The sequence below is a fragment of the Falco punctatus genome (assembly GCF_963210335.1).
Source record: "Falco punctatus genome assembly, chromosome: 14".
Lineage (NCBI taxonomy): Eukaryota > Metazoa > Chordata > Aves > Falconiformes > Falconidae > Falco > Falco punctatus.
In genome coordinates, this window is record NC_137594.1 from 14,693,952 (window position 1) to 14,707,619 (window position 13,668).

Sequence of the window (13,668 nt, forward strand, 5' to 3'; positions counted from 1 at the left end):
TCCTCTTTCATTGCTATCCTAGCTATTTTGGCAACAAAATTACTATGTAATTTTACAAATGTAAAAATACATTTGACTCACAGCTTTTTGCTTTATCATTCATTTCCTAAGGCAGCCTCACCAGTACCTTCCCAAGATGCTCTAATTGGATAAAATAGGCTAAGATCACAACTGCTGAAGTACAGATTAGGTCAGATAAAAGAAAAACAATTTATAAAAAAAACAGTTTTTCTAAACTCTTTCAGCTTTCAAATATCCATACTCTGAAGCCCTAAAACAATCTGGATATTCCAGCTTTTCCTTGTACAAGCTTGCCTTTCAAGCAACATTTAAAAAAAAAAGCAGAACTACTTTAACTTGTTAGTATAAATGAAACTATTTCTTCCAGATCAGCCCTAATTGTCCTTCTACAAGACAGCAATTATTGAACTGCAAAATACCTTAAGGAAATGTAATACCTGTTAAAGTTTCTTATACCAGCCCTCCCTTTACTTTAAGGTAATAAGCTTCCTTTGTGATTGTTTCTTACTACACTCCATACTTTTTTTCCTTTGTGATGCAAAAGTAGTGCAAAGTCACAGAAATATGCATAACAAGTGTCTTTTATTGAGCCTACAGGGTGATTATTTATTTTAGGGGGTTTTGGCAGTGTACCAAACTCTGCTGCACTCAACATGTTTAGACATACCCTCCCCAAGCTTTTGTCACTCTAAACAAGTACTTCCAACCCTCATCCCTTCACAAAATCTTTGGACAGCAAACCATAAGCTTCAGAAAGACTTGCATCTTTGGATGGTCCTCCCTCACTGTGAGCAGGTAAAAAGCTTTTGAGAAAAGTGACAGAAACTGGCCCTTGAGAGCTATTTTAAAATAAGAAGCCTTATTGTAAGCAGCACTAACTCAAGCCTAACATTTGCTGCTTGCACCCTTCAACATGGACAGGCATGGCCCATGCACTCAAAAGAAACTGAGTTTTGGCACTCTAAATATGTGGCAGAGAACAGATTTCTGACAAACTGAAAGAAAAAACCCCAACAAACTAACACGCAGTTACCACTTTGATGTGACTAACATTTCCCTTTTAGTCATTCAGTGTACCTTATCAAAGGACAGTATTAGACTTCTTATTTCAAGTACAATCTTTTTTCTACATACCCCAGCTCACAAGCAAAGACTGCATTTCTTCCATTGAGACCTACATTACCTTCCAAGAACAATTTTTTTTACAATGGACTTCATGCTGTGCACTTCTGTGTCATCTGGACAATGCAGCACACACTACTGATAAGGGATTTGAATATTTTCTGCATAGTTTCAAGTAGCTTCCATCTACATTATCTTCTGTGATGCTGTTTTCAGTATGCTCATGGAGGATGTCCAAGTTGCATTTTCCCTTAAGTATTTCCAGAAATGAAGTATTGAACTAACCTATATAAAAGTTGTCTTTGGGTTGTAAATTATAATTTACACTTTCGAAGACTACAACATCCATCAGTACTTAAAGTGTCTTTAACAGTAAAGCTATAGTCAGAAAAATCAAATTCTCTCTGTTCTCAATGTATCAAATTGCATATATATTTCAACAGTAAAGTTTCCTCAAGCCTGAGCAACAGGTACAACTACAGTGTTTCAGGAAATCCCTTGTATTAATAAAAAAAATTAATCATTTTAAAGAGCCTCTTTTGACATTACTGCAATTATTTTCCTTTGACTAGTTGCTGTAATATTTTCCTCAGACTAATTCTGATATTTATGAGCAAGTGTCATGATTATAGTAGGCCTCTTCCCATTTTCAGTTTCAGAGGGCAAAAAAGCAGCATCACCCAAGTTCCAACTTACACGATAAATATGAAGTGTTCCACACCAGAGTATACAGGAATAAAAAGTGCCCCTTAGAGAATCATTTAGGTTAGAAAAGACTTTTGAGATTATCAAGTCCAACCATTAACCCAGCACTGCCAAGTCCATCACTAAACCATGCCCCTAAGCCCCACATACACATGGTTTTTAAACACCTTCAGGGATGGCAATTCCACATGTTGCTGCCTGTTCCAATGCTTGACCACCCTTTCAGTGAAGAATCTTTTCCTAATATGCAACCTAAACTTCCCCTGGTACAACTTGAGGCCATTTTCTCTTTGTCCTGTCCCTTGTTATCTGGGAGAAGAGAGCTGCCCCCACCTGCCTACAACCTCCTTTCAGGTAGTTGTAAAGAGCAATAATTATCTCCCAGTTCTCAGCCACAGTGACTCGTCCACTTCATGTGCATCAGTATTTGACCACAGTTAGTACCCGTAGCTATGTCAAGGCAAAAATTATGTCAAGAGCTTCCTCTCAAACAACTCTAGGCATTGATCCTGAAGACTAAACCCTCCGGCAAGAACACTGTCAAGATGATCACACTGTGCTAGATTCCTTGCCACCCACAGGTCCTGCCCTAGACTAACTGCAGCTCTGAAGACTTGAGTCTTTGGAAATTATTCTCAGACTTTCTTCCACTTTGTTTTTACAAGCACAAAATTGTCTTTGGTAGTGTCCTACATGCAGGGAAAGGCACAACAGTGTCCACTGCTTGCTCACCTCTGAAACGTTAGCTACTTTAGTTCCCTTTCTTGCCGGTAGGGGAGGGAAAAGGAAGAGCCAATTACTAACTTTAACTTCGAAACGAAAGCAGCAGCAAAGATGTCTGACAGCTTTCAAAAAATAAGATTTATCACCTTTCATCCTACCGGGATCATATCTTTCTCTGATGCCGTTTCAAAGTTGCCCAAGTTTTTCCCTAATCTGCAAAATGATTAGAAATACCTACTGTCTCATGGAAAGACGTACTTTCCCTAACCAAACACAAGTATTCTTTAGTTATGCCATGGCCCAAATAGAGCAGTGCATGTTTCATAGGGAGCGAGGGAAGGGTATCCTCCCTTGGCATGCATATTAAGAATGGTTAGAAGTTTTCACTGAAAGTTTTTAGCACCAATTAGAGATATGTAAGCTGACATGATGCTGCTAGTTAAACCTTTGTAAGCCTTGCAGAATTTAGACTTATTTGACCAGTTAATCTTATAACAGGATACTACAGGTCATAAGGTGTTTCTTAAAATACAAAGGCCTTTCACCCTCACATTTGCCAGACTACTAACTACATTACAACCAGTAAAACCTCAGAAATGTAAGAACACCAACTTGCAGCACTGTAAAGCTTGGCTCATTGATCTTGGCAGTTGTACTGTTAGAAGAAAGCCCCTCTTTGCCTACATACTTCTCCCTCTCCCATATTTAAACAAAAAAATCTGGCTTTTGTCTTTGACAAACCCAGAATTACCAGTTTCCGCTAAACCACTGATCCGTCTAGAAGAGCTAGGACTCTTTCAGAACGTTTCTGAGTTGAGAACATTTAGCAAGTGAAATGGATAGGTGAAAATAGGGAAAGGAGAATGACACATTGCTGAAAACCACAGTTGCGTTACTGGAACTCTAGCAATGGCAACAGTGGAATTATTAACAAGTTACCATTATTGACTGCTTAATGCTATCTTGTAATCTCATGGGAATGCAAAATACTAGCCAGATTCTCCACTACTTTGTACTTAGTTATTTAATACCATTAAAACACTACTAATCTAAGTTCAGAGACACACACTATATTCAACTCCGCCAGGTTCAAACAGCTATGCAAAGACTGCAACAATAGAGCGCAAAGACCATAGCATGCATCTTCACAGTCCCTATTACTGCACCCTCAACTACCTGCTGTTAAGATCAAATCAATTCACCACTTTTTAAAGTCAAAACTTGTGAAGTATTGATCACTTCCACTGCCTACTGTATATTTAAATAATGCATCCTATACTCAGGCCTTAGTAGAGGGCAGATCCCCTTGATACTTTATCATCTCTACAGCTATAGATTTTACCATTATTGTATTTGCCTTGCGTTACACTGGACTAAGATTGTATTTTTGATTTATAGTAGCAGACAGGCAATTTATTTTGCTGTTTACTTTTTATAGTTGTTTAGGTGGGAGTAATATATAGAAGGAGATACTTGCTTAAGTCACTAATATCTTCTACTGAGTGGTATATATTTTTCTTGAGAGAACAAAGACATTTGTTGATTTGAACAAACTAAGTAGTGCAAACTGCAGAAAACAACAGTATCGCCACCATCTGCTAAAGGTGATTAGTTACAGTATTATACACCCAGAAAAGTCTTGATGGTACTGACTTTCCTTAGGGCAACTGTCCAGCCTCCCAGAGTTTAATTAGTCCTGTGAAAGTAAAGAGCAAGTAGTTAACCATGTACATAAAGCCAGACATTCTGGCAGCAAATTTAAAACCAAGCCTGGTGCTTAGTTTGGTTATGTCATGTGTCCCTGCTTCCCTTCGTGCTTCTCTTTGTTTCTATTTCCATACTAGTAGAACGAGAGCCCAAGCAAGTACACAGTTTAGCCAGGAAAACACTAGAGGAATTGGCCATACAGTAACGTCAGAATCACACAAAATGCCTAGAGGTTTCAGTCCTACTTGAACTATAGCAAAGAAGCGCCACATGCTTCTAAACCAGGTGAGAATGGAGTGGTTTCAGCTCATTTGCTGATTATGCAGGTTATCACAAGGTATTTGTACTGAGGCAAGTTCTTCCATCCAGAATTCCCCTTTCCTCCACCCCAGACCACCAGCACCCATCCAGTGCCCTCAGAAGGGCCAGAAAGAAGGGGAAAAAAAAAAAAAAAAAGACACACACCATACATAAAAAAACCACACACACACACAAAAAATCCCTACCATACACACACGTCTGAGGTCTTGCTGAACAGGAAGGGAAGTTTAGTCCCAAATTATATTAGGAGAGAAGAAGAATCAATTATCACCTTAATCCTGAAGCAGGAAAGCCAAAGATACCCATCATAAGCCAAATGTATTCAACACAGCCTACCCTGACATGTAGGGAGAGCAATTTGTTAGCTCAGTTGGGTGCACTGTTACTCAGTTTACAGAGAAGTTACCTATTGGATTTGGCATTTAGAGATGCAAGTCCAAGCTAAGCATAGTCATAACAAAAAGTAGCACTGCTCACTTACATTAACCTTATCATGCACTAGCGTTTACAGATTAACATTATCACCACCACCTAACTTCATTCAACATAAGCCTATGTAATTGTTACTATAACATTTGGCAACACTGACTAGTGCCACCAGGGAGTTTTAGGTTAGGTAACACAGCCAGCTTCATATTTCACAGCACAGTTTTCTTAGCTCTTACTACTCCCTGCTTAACACTCCGGTTTCAGCATTCGGAGTGCCCAGCCAGTGGGCCTTATTCTGTAACTCTTTTTTACCAGTGGTGCCAAATTAATTCAAGGAAGATAGAGGCAGATTAAGTTTTAAAATTGCAGACAGGATGTCACACTCCACAGTATCTTTCCTCAAGACAACTGTGGCTGTGCTTTGAAGGTCTGCCTCTACAACAAATGTTTATTTCTCCATGGTTCTTTTAACAAATGGGAACACTGACTGCGTGTCTCTGTACTACCCATTCTGCTTTCCACCAGCCCTGCTTACCTTGTGGCTTACCTACACACAAGTTGTAAAAACATCTTTTACAACAGAAATATCTCTGTCCATATGAAGTTCACCTTTCAGTTACTTCCTCAAGAGGACACTACAGTTCTAAAAAACCAAAATCATCACTTCCCCATGTGGGTGCACAGCACTGCACCAACAGCAAGAGCTTCATTCCTCTGACTGTTAACACTAGTTTGGGAGATTAAGCACACATTGTAAAATAACAACAGAAGGGACCCAGCGAGTCTCCTGCCAGGAGCAGGCAAATCAATAATCCCTAGCAGGTTCAGACTGAACTCCTCTTTAAGACAGAGGACTATCCCCCACCCCTCAGACTTCACCCTTCTAAGTGTAGAGCTTTACTTTAGCACATGCCCCACTAACAACTCTTAAAAATACTTACAGCTTCTCCTGAACACTTCCCAGCACAGCCTGCTCACCCAACACATGCTCCCAATCCTGCTGACTTGCTTACCCCCTTCTCTATAACCCTCCAGTCCCACAGGTGCTGCCAGTCTCTGGTGATTGGCAAATTGGGTCCAGCTGCTCCTCCAGACAGGCCAAGCTGCTGCTTCCAGCCCCCTGTGACAGGGACCTGCTTGATCCCCACCTTAGGGGGTGCACAGTAGGGTATGGCAGCAATCACTCACAACTTTACCAGAACTTTCAAAAGTTGTGGCCAGAGCCTACAGCAGCTCTCACAGGAGCACAATGTATTTAGGCACAGACAGAGCACAAATTTGACTTCAACATTTCTCACTCCCAAATTCCCACTGATGGTATGGGTGCTTCCCCCTGTGGGGACCGGCAGGCCCCATGAGCCTGCTGCCTGTCCTGGTCACTTGGTACTGCTGTGCTGAAGCAGCACAGCTTCAGATCAAACACACATCACTCTGATGTGTCAGCCACTCTGAAAAGTCTATTAGCTTCTTTCAACCTTCCAAATCACTGCCTTGGCCACAGTTCTCATAACTGATATAGTGACTCTAAAAGAGTTCTGAGAGGTAACCCCTACCTTTTTCCCATTTCTATTGTGACATGACTGGAGAGTTACCCCTCCTCTTTAAACTTTTTCTGTATTTCTTGAGCAGAAATGTAGAAACAGAAATACCGAGCTTCACCACTGACAGAGATCACCAGAGTTACAAGGAAACTGGAGGGGAAAAAAGTGTTAATTGTATTTTTACAGATTTCTTCACTATAATTTCTGTGTTGAAATACTGCATTTAATATATATGTATAAGATGTTTTTAGTCAAAAAGATCAAATAACTAGCTGCATTTAATAAGGAAACATACCCTTCAGTGCCTCATATATTTTTTGTCCTATTGCTTTCATTCCCAAGTCTCACTCTCAGATTCGGATCTGCAAAGACTCAAATACAGAAAATTAACGATACTCAGGCCTGATCAGGACTGAAGTCCAAAAGTACATCACCTTCATTCACTGCTTCATGAATCCTCAAGTGGAATTTCTCAGGGATTGGGGACAAACTTTGCCCAGTTTCTTTTGAGAAGACCTGTTTAGAGCATTCTAGTTCCCACAGTTCACTAGAAACATTTTTTAATTTCTTTGTACTGGGAAACAGATATTTTTTTTTACATTTCAGGGGGAAGCTTGTGGAGGACTGTCATAGTTTTTTAAACTCTGGATAAATATTAACAATAATTCCATGTCTGTATTGAGGTCAATGTTAATTATTACTATATTAACAATATGGCCTTGATGTAATGCTGCTGAAATCTTTAATTTAAACCTGAAAATAATACGTAGTAGGTAGAAAAAAGATCTAAAAACATATTATGTATCGAATGGTAAATACTACAGAAAAACAAGAATGGAGACCATGGAACTACACCTCATAAAACCAAGCTCATAATTCTTTTAGAACTACACTGACACAATCTCTCTAGCTATCACAGAATTACTCACAGAGCCACCCTGATTCATGGTGGGGGTTTTATGTTTGAATTTCTTTTCAAGAATCACTCAGCTGTGCTGTATTGGATATCAGAAAGAAAGTATTTTTCAGAAGTAAAGAAAAATCTTTGTCTGCTGGAAAGCTGATGATCTTGATTGTAAAAATCCCAACAAAACATTCAGGCATAAAAATTAATACAAGAGTTTACCAGCTTCAGGAGTCCAAGCTTTGAAGAATCAATTATTCTTCCTCTGGAATACAAGGGAACTTTCTTATATTGACAAATCTGCAAAATTGATTTTTTTCATTCCTAGCCATAATTCATCATCTTCAAAAACGTGAAGCTACAGCACAATAGAAACAAGTCCTTTTTAAAAATGGTAATACATTTCAAAAAAGTATTTTAAAATATGTGTTCTTCCTATTGTAGCAAAGCACAAGATGGCAGGAGAACCATCCTGAAAAATCAGTTGTAAAAGCAATTAAATCATTATGCAGATGTAGGGCCAAAGTTGCCACACAAAGCCCAGAATATGGTCTGAGGCTTATACACATGCAAAGGCCAGGAGAGAAAAATCACTGTCCTGCTTTTCTGTGATGCAAGAACACTGCTGTTCCTGGACCCAAAGGGCATACGCTGCTACTCCCAACCCCACTTGTAAGCCCAAAGGTGACCTGGATTTTGGCATTCTGCAGCACTGTGCTTTGTTTTGGCACCTCCAAAATGGGAGGTACACAGGCCAGGGCTTTGACTGCAAGGACTAGGCTGTCCCCAAGGTATTCCTGAACTTAAGTAGATTTGTCCAACACCTACAGCCATCAAAAGCCTGAAGTTTTCAGTTAACCTTCTCAGGCACGTGTGGTGACAAACATTCACCATACACCCTCAGAGTTTCCAAATACTAGCTTTCTTTACCTAAAAGAAGTGACAGCACATAAGCAGTAAATGCACCTGAACCATGCGCTTCCCATTGGAGGGTATCAGATGATCTTTCCTCAACAAGTTGGTTCACCTAGGCAGCAGCCAGTTCTGTAAGTGCTTTTCTTTGATTAGAAAATCACTCAGTTTTAATGACCTCCCTGTTCTTAGCCCTGTATCATACCTTGCATGAATTTCTAGCTTTTTTTGTATGACGGAAAGAGATGAAAGACGGCTAAAAAGTTACAAGTGCAGCAAAAGCACATTGGGTTCATAATCTTAGAACTAACAGGTTACCTAAAGCCACATTACCCTGAATACCACTCCTCCATAATAGACAGGTATTGCTTCTAACCCTATAGACAAATCATCGAGAAAAAGGGAATAACGCTACCAGCCAAAATACTGACATGTAATTACACTCCCTTGAAGTATTTCCAGCATGTTTCCTCTTAAGTCACCTCAAATCCCTAGGCATCAGAATGTAAATACCTAAAACTAAGCTCTACATATTTCAATTGAATGAAAACCTTATCTTTATCTGTTGACATCTAATTATAGCTTTCAAACTGTGTCAATTAAACTGGAAATGGATAACATTTCTTCTCTCTTCAGAAATACTGTTAAATAATTGTAAACTTTTTTCTTATTTCAATAATTGATCTAAGAAAAATCTAAGACAACCTATCATACAGTTTTGAAATTGAAATCTGGTGAGTTATAGACAGCTTTCTGTTATGCAGTGAACTGTCATTGGCAGAAAAACTATACAAAAATACAACTGAGGCATTGGTAGGTACAGCATTCATTCAACACTCTTTTCAGAATAAATAATCCTTTTTGTCCCCCATGTATTTTGTTATTATACAGTATGATGCAGTACTAGTTAGCACAATGTACAATGATATTAGCGGTCCACTAATCATTTGTAGTATTTAGGTTGAACATAATTATTATCTTTACTTTTGAACAGAAATGAGATTTCCAATTCAATGTATGTTTGGCCACTAGGAAAAGGAAAGCCCAAAAACCCCTGAGTTTTTGTGAGTATTCTGATGAGTAGAAATAAACACATTGCATGCAGCTCAAACAATTCCTAATGAGGTTCATACATACCTTATACATATAATGAAGAAATGCAGAACATTTTAAAGAAAACATTTTATATTTTGATACTCCCAGCGTTGAAAAAAAAATTAAATCAGTGCAGTTGATGGGTTAAGAATCACAGCAGCTAAAAATATCTTTCTGTCATGATGTGTTGGTTCTGACATTAGGAAACCATAACTATAAAATTTGTATTTATATGCAGCCAGAACGAACTGATTTAGAGCTTCCTTTTCTCCAAGACAACCTAATTTATATTTTAATTTGCTGGAGGTAATTGATTATCATGGAGTAAATGCATTGTACTGAAAACTCTATTAAATCACTGACTTAATGGGAGCAGAATGATTTTTTTCTCTTATTGGATAAAGTTTAACCTTTGTAAGCATTTTAAAACTAATGTATCAGGCTTTAAATATTTTATGGTCTGTATTAAGCACTGTTTGGGGTTCTTGTCCCTTTAGACTCCAACACAGTACATTATACTATACAAAGCAATTTGCCCAGAGTAATGAGTTCTGTAGTAGCTTCATGAAGACAATATTGAATTGCTGCTGCTGCAGGCAAACATTTGGTCTGATATAAAGTACAGTGGGGAAGAGGCTGGCAGATTGCTGCTCGTCCTATTTGTATTGTAACCAGCAAAAACATGAATATTCTTTAACTAATGGGTGGTGGTTGGTACAGGGCTCATAGAAACCAATCCAAATTTACAGACCAGAGTGAATAAACTCATCTTTTTAAATACTCAATATCAATAAGGCTATAAAGTGTAATCTAGTAGATAATTAGACCAAAAAATCAAGGCAAATTGATGATGTATAAAGGAAATAGAAAAATCTATGCATTTCCAGCAACCAATACCCTCAAACTGAAGACCAGAACTAAATTAATAAAACCTGGAAAATTAATTCAGATAATATCTATGTTTTATTAACTTCATGTCTCTATGTTTCTGAAGTGTTTGCTTATACTGATCACATTTACCAAAGTAGGTTTTATTTTATGAGTTTATTTTTTTCCTTGGGAGTAGTTGTCTAGCCTTTTTAGCTGATTTGGTTTAGATAATACATAAGATACACTCAGTTGAAAAGGTTCAGATTTTACCGAGCATTGAGATTCTTTTAGAATCCAGGATTATTATTTTTCTAGCAGATAGCTTATTCTCTTGTGAAAAAATAGCTGCTCAGGAAATGGAAAATTAAAAAAAAATGGGGTTCTTCTCCATTTTTTTTAATTTACAACTGTAGTATATTCATACAAACATTTTGAGGGTTCTTCCATTTACAGAAGAAATTAAAATCAGCTCTGAGTATAATATTACTGAGAGTGGGGTTACCCAATAATTCATGCTGCTTAGGAGGAAGTGCATAAACTCACTTATGAAACTCCATGCAGATGAGACTGGAACTAAAAACCTCAACCTTCATCTCTGCTGGCCGTGACAAATGGCTCATTGACTGTTTTTGTGGCTGTGTTCTAATGGAATGGGCAGGAACCCTTCATAGGAGGAGAAGCGCAACTCTTAAGACAGTCATATAAAGGTTTCTAGTTAATATTAGTGGAGATAATGCTATCATTTTACAGCCCTGGTGTAGTGCCAGCTATAGCATGAACTAGATGGATAAAAGCTGTATCTTGCCTTTGGTCTAACTGTGCAGCTACATGGGCCACTTTCTTTCTCATCCTGCCTGTGATCAAAAATGCTTCAAAGCACACTCCTTGGACACATGCCTTACCACATCTTCTGCTGTGTCCTTTTCTCTAATCTGAAATATGGTAGTCCTGGGTTTCCTGACCAGCTGTAGTCTAACATACATCTGGATCGATTTGTTATTGTTTAAAGCAAGTGACTATAACGCAAAAAATGCTAACACCAGCTAACACCAAATTTATGGGTAGGTTTTAAGATACAAGCTTCTCTGATTCTCACTTCCCCACACCTGCTAAAGAGCTTGGCTTTAAATTACTTTCAGTTTCAAAAACTGAACTCTTTTAAAGCAGATGGTAAACTTCCACTGCAATTTAATCATGCTGCTCCTATAATTTTTTAATAGAAGTCAGATGCCTAATTTCCTGCACAGCATCTTGACAATTTAACCCATCTAGTACAAGCAGAGGATTGTTTAGAAAAGGAACCTTCTTTAAAAACGAACTGATAGCTGCAGGCCTAATGCAAACTGTAAAGCAGAAAGACCATGAAACACAATACAGAAAGACAATACATAAACCCATGATTTGGGTACTTACATCAAACATTTGTGTTTCAAATCCTGGAAAGTGCTGTGCGCGTTGATAGCAAAACATTAAGTTTCCTATTCCTTACAGTTTTTTTTCAATTAATCTCCATCATCTCAGGCCTAAAGTCTCATACACAACGTTATGTGCTATCAGACCACAGACCTGATTTTCACTTTGTGAAATCTGGGGTCAAAATGTTGCTTAATTCTCTCATTCTGCCTTATAGAAGTGAATTCAGTTCCTGCAGCTGAGCTCAGAGCAACATGAAGGACCAACCCTGAACACTTTCACCTACGCTCAGATCAGCAACAAAGGGATGATGAGATAGAAGAAGCTATAAAATAAAGGCAAATTCTGCTCCTCCTCATCCCTGTCTTCCAGCTCAGGAGGCTGAGTACCCAGAGGATAACTGGTCTTACTATAAAAGACTGAGGCAAAGAAAGCATCTCATGCTTTTCCTTATCCTTTGTGGCAATGTTCCTCACCACTTCCAATAAAGGATGCAGATTATCCTTGGCTTTCCTTTTGTTTCTAACGTTATTTGTAAAAACATTTTTTGTTATCTTTTACAGAAGTGGCCAGGTTGAGTTCCAGCTGGGCTTTTGCCTTTCCAATGTTCTCCCTGCACAGCCTCACAAAATTCTTATAGTCCTCCAGAGCTGCCTGCCCCTTCTTCCAAAGGTGATAAACCCTCATTTTTCCCCTGAGTTCAGCCACATTTCTCTGTTCAGCCAGGCCAGGCTTCTCCCCTGCCAGTTCATCTTTTGGCACATGGGGACAGCCTGCTCCTGCACCTTTAAGGTTTCATTTTTGAAGGATGCCCAGCCTGCCTGGACCCCTTGGCCCTTCAGGGCTGCCTCCCGAGGGGCTCTGTCAGCTGGGCTCCTAAACAGGCCAAAGTCAGCCCTTCAGAAGTCAAGTCCTTTCTCTGACTAGAGACATTAAAGTCCAGGTATCATATCTGGAGAGACAGGCACAGTGCATTTTCCTTTCCATGTTAGCTGAACCATAGACTCTTTGAGGATATCTGGAAATATTTTCACCAAAGTATGAAAAATGAGTACCTTATACATTGATATTTTTTTAAGAATCAAATAGATCCAAATGTATCAGACTGTCTGAAATAAAACAAGAATGGATTTAAGAGAAAACAAAACCACAGCAAAGATAAGGCTCCTTCATATACAATATAAACGTTTCTGAGAAAAACAATGGGGAATTTACTAAGTGGAAGATGCTTCCCCATGCCCGTTCAGGCAAATTTTTAGGACAGTCTGAAATTTTTTTAATTTTATCATCCTGCAAAAATACATTGTCTATCCAACCAAAGACGGAGTTCATTGGATTAAATGGAACTCAAAAACTGCTCTGTGAAAGACTGAAACTTGGGTAAGAATACGGACCTTTGGGCTTCAAGCTTCCCTCTGTATGCTCATTGTGCTGAGTAAAAGAATAAAAGATACCTGTTTGTGAAGGAGCTATTACTGTATCACTTTAATAAGTTTATAAGTCACATCTTAGGGGCAAAATGACTTGCTTGAACAAACATTAGTTGAGCTAAGAGGCTGAGGGCTACAGCAAAAAATCCTACAACTTAGAAATCCAGAGTTTCTCACTGTACAAGCATGTAAACCTGCTTTTGCAAAACCAAGTCAGTTGTCATAAGGATGCATTAAGGAAAGACTGACAGAGACCTAAATTATGGTTTACCCTGAAACTGAGAAGACAAATACTTTGTAACACACTATTAGGCAGGAGCATCTTGGCTAACTATAAGTAAGTGCCATAAGCAACCTCACCATGGCAGCAGAGTTCTGCACAGGCTGATTCATAGTTCTACAGTTCATGGACTTCTTCACTCCATGCTGTCTTAAGTATCTCTGCAGGGCAGGTGTGATCTAACCTGTTATATCA

General features: G+C 38.7%; 1 long non-coding RNA gene across 2 annotated transcripts in view; it reads right to left on the reverse strand.

The window, feature by feature from the left end:
* The window catches only part of LOC308073097, a 271,143-nt gene that overhangs the window by 120,344 nt on the left and 137,131 nt on the right, over positions 1-13,668 (reverse strand). The window lies entirely within an intron of this gene.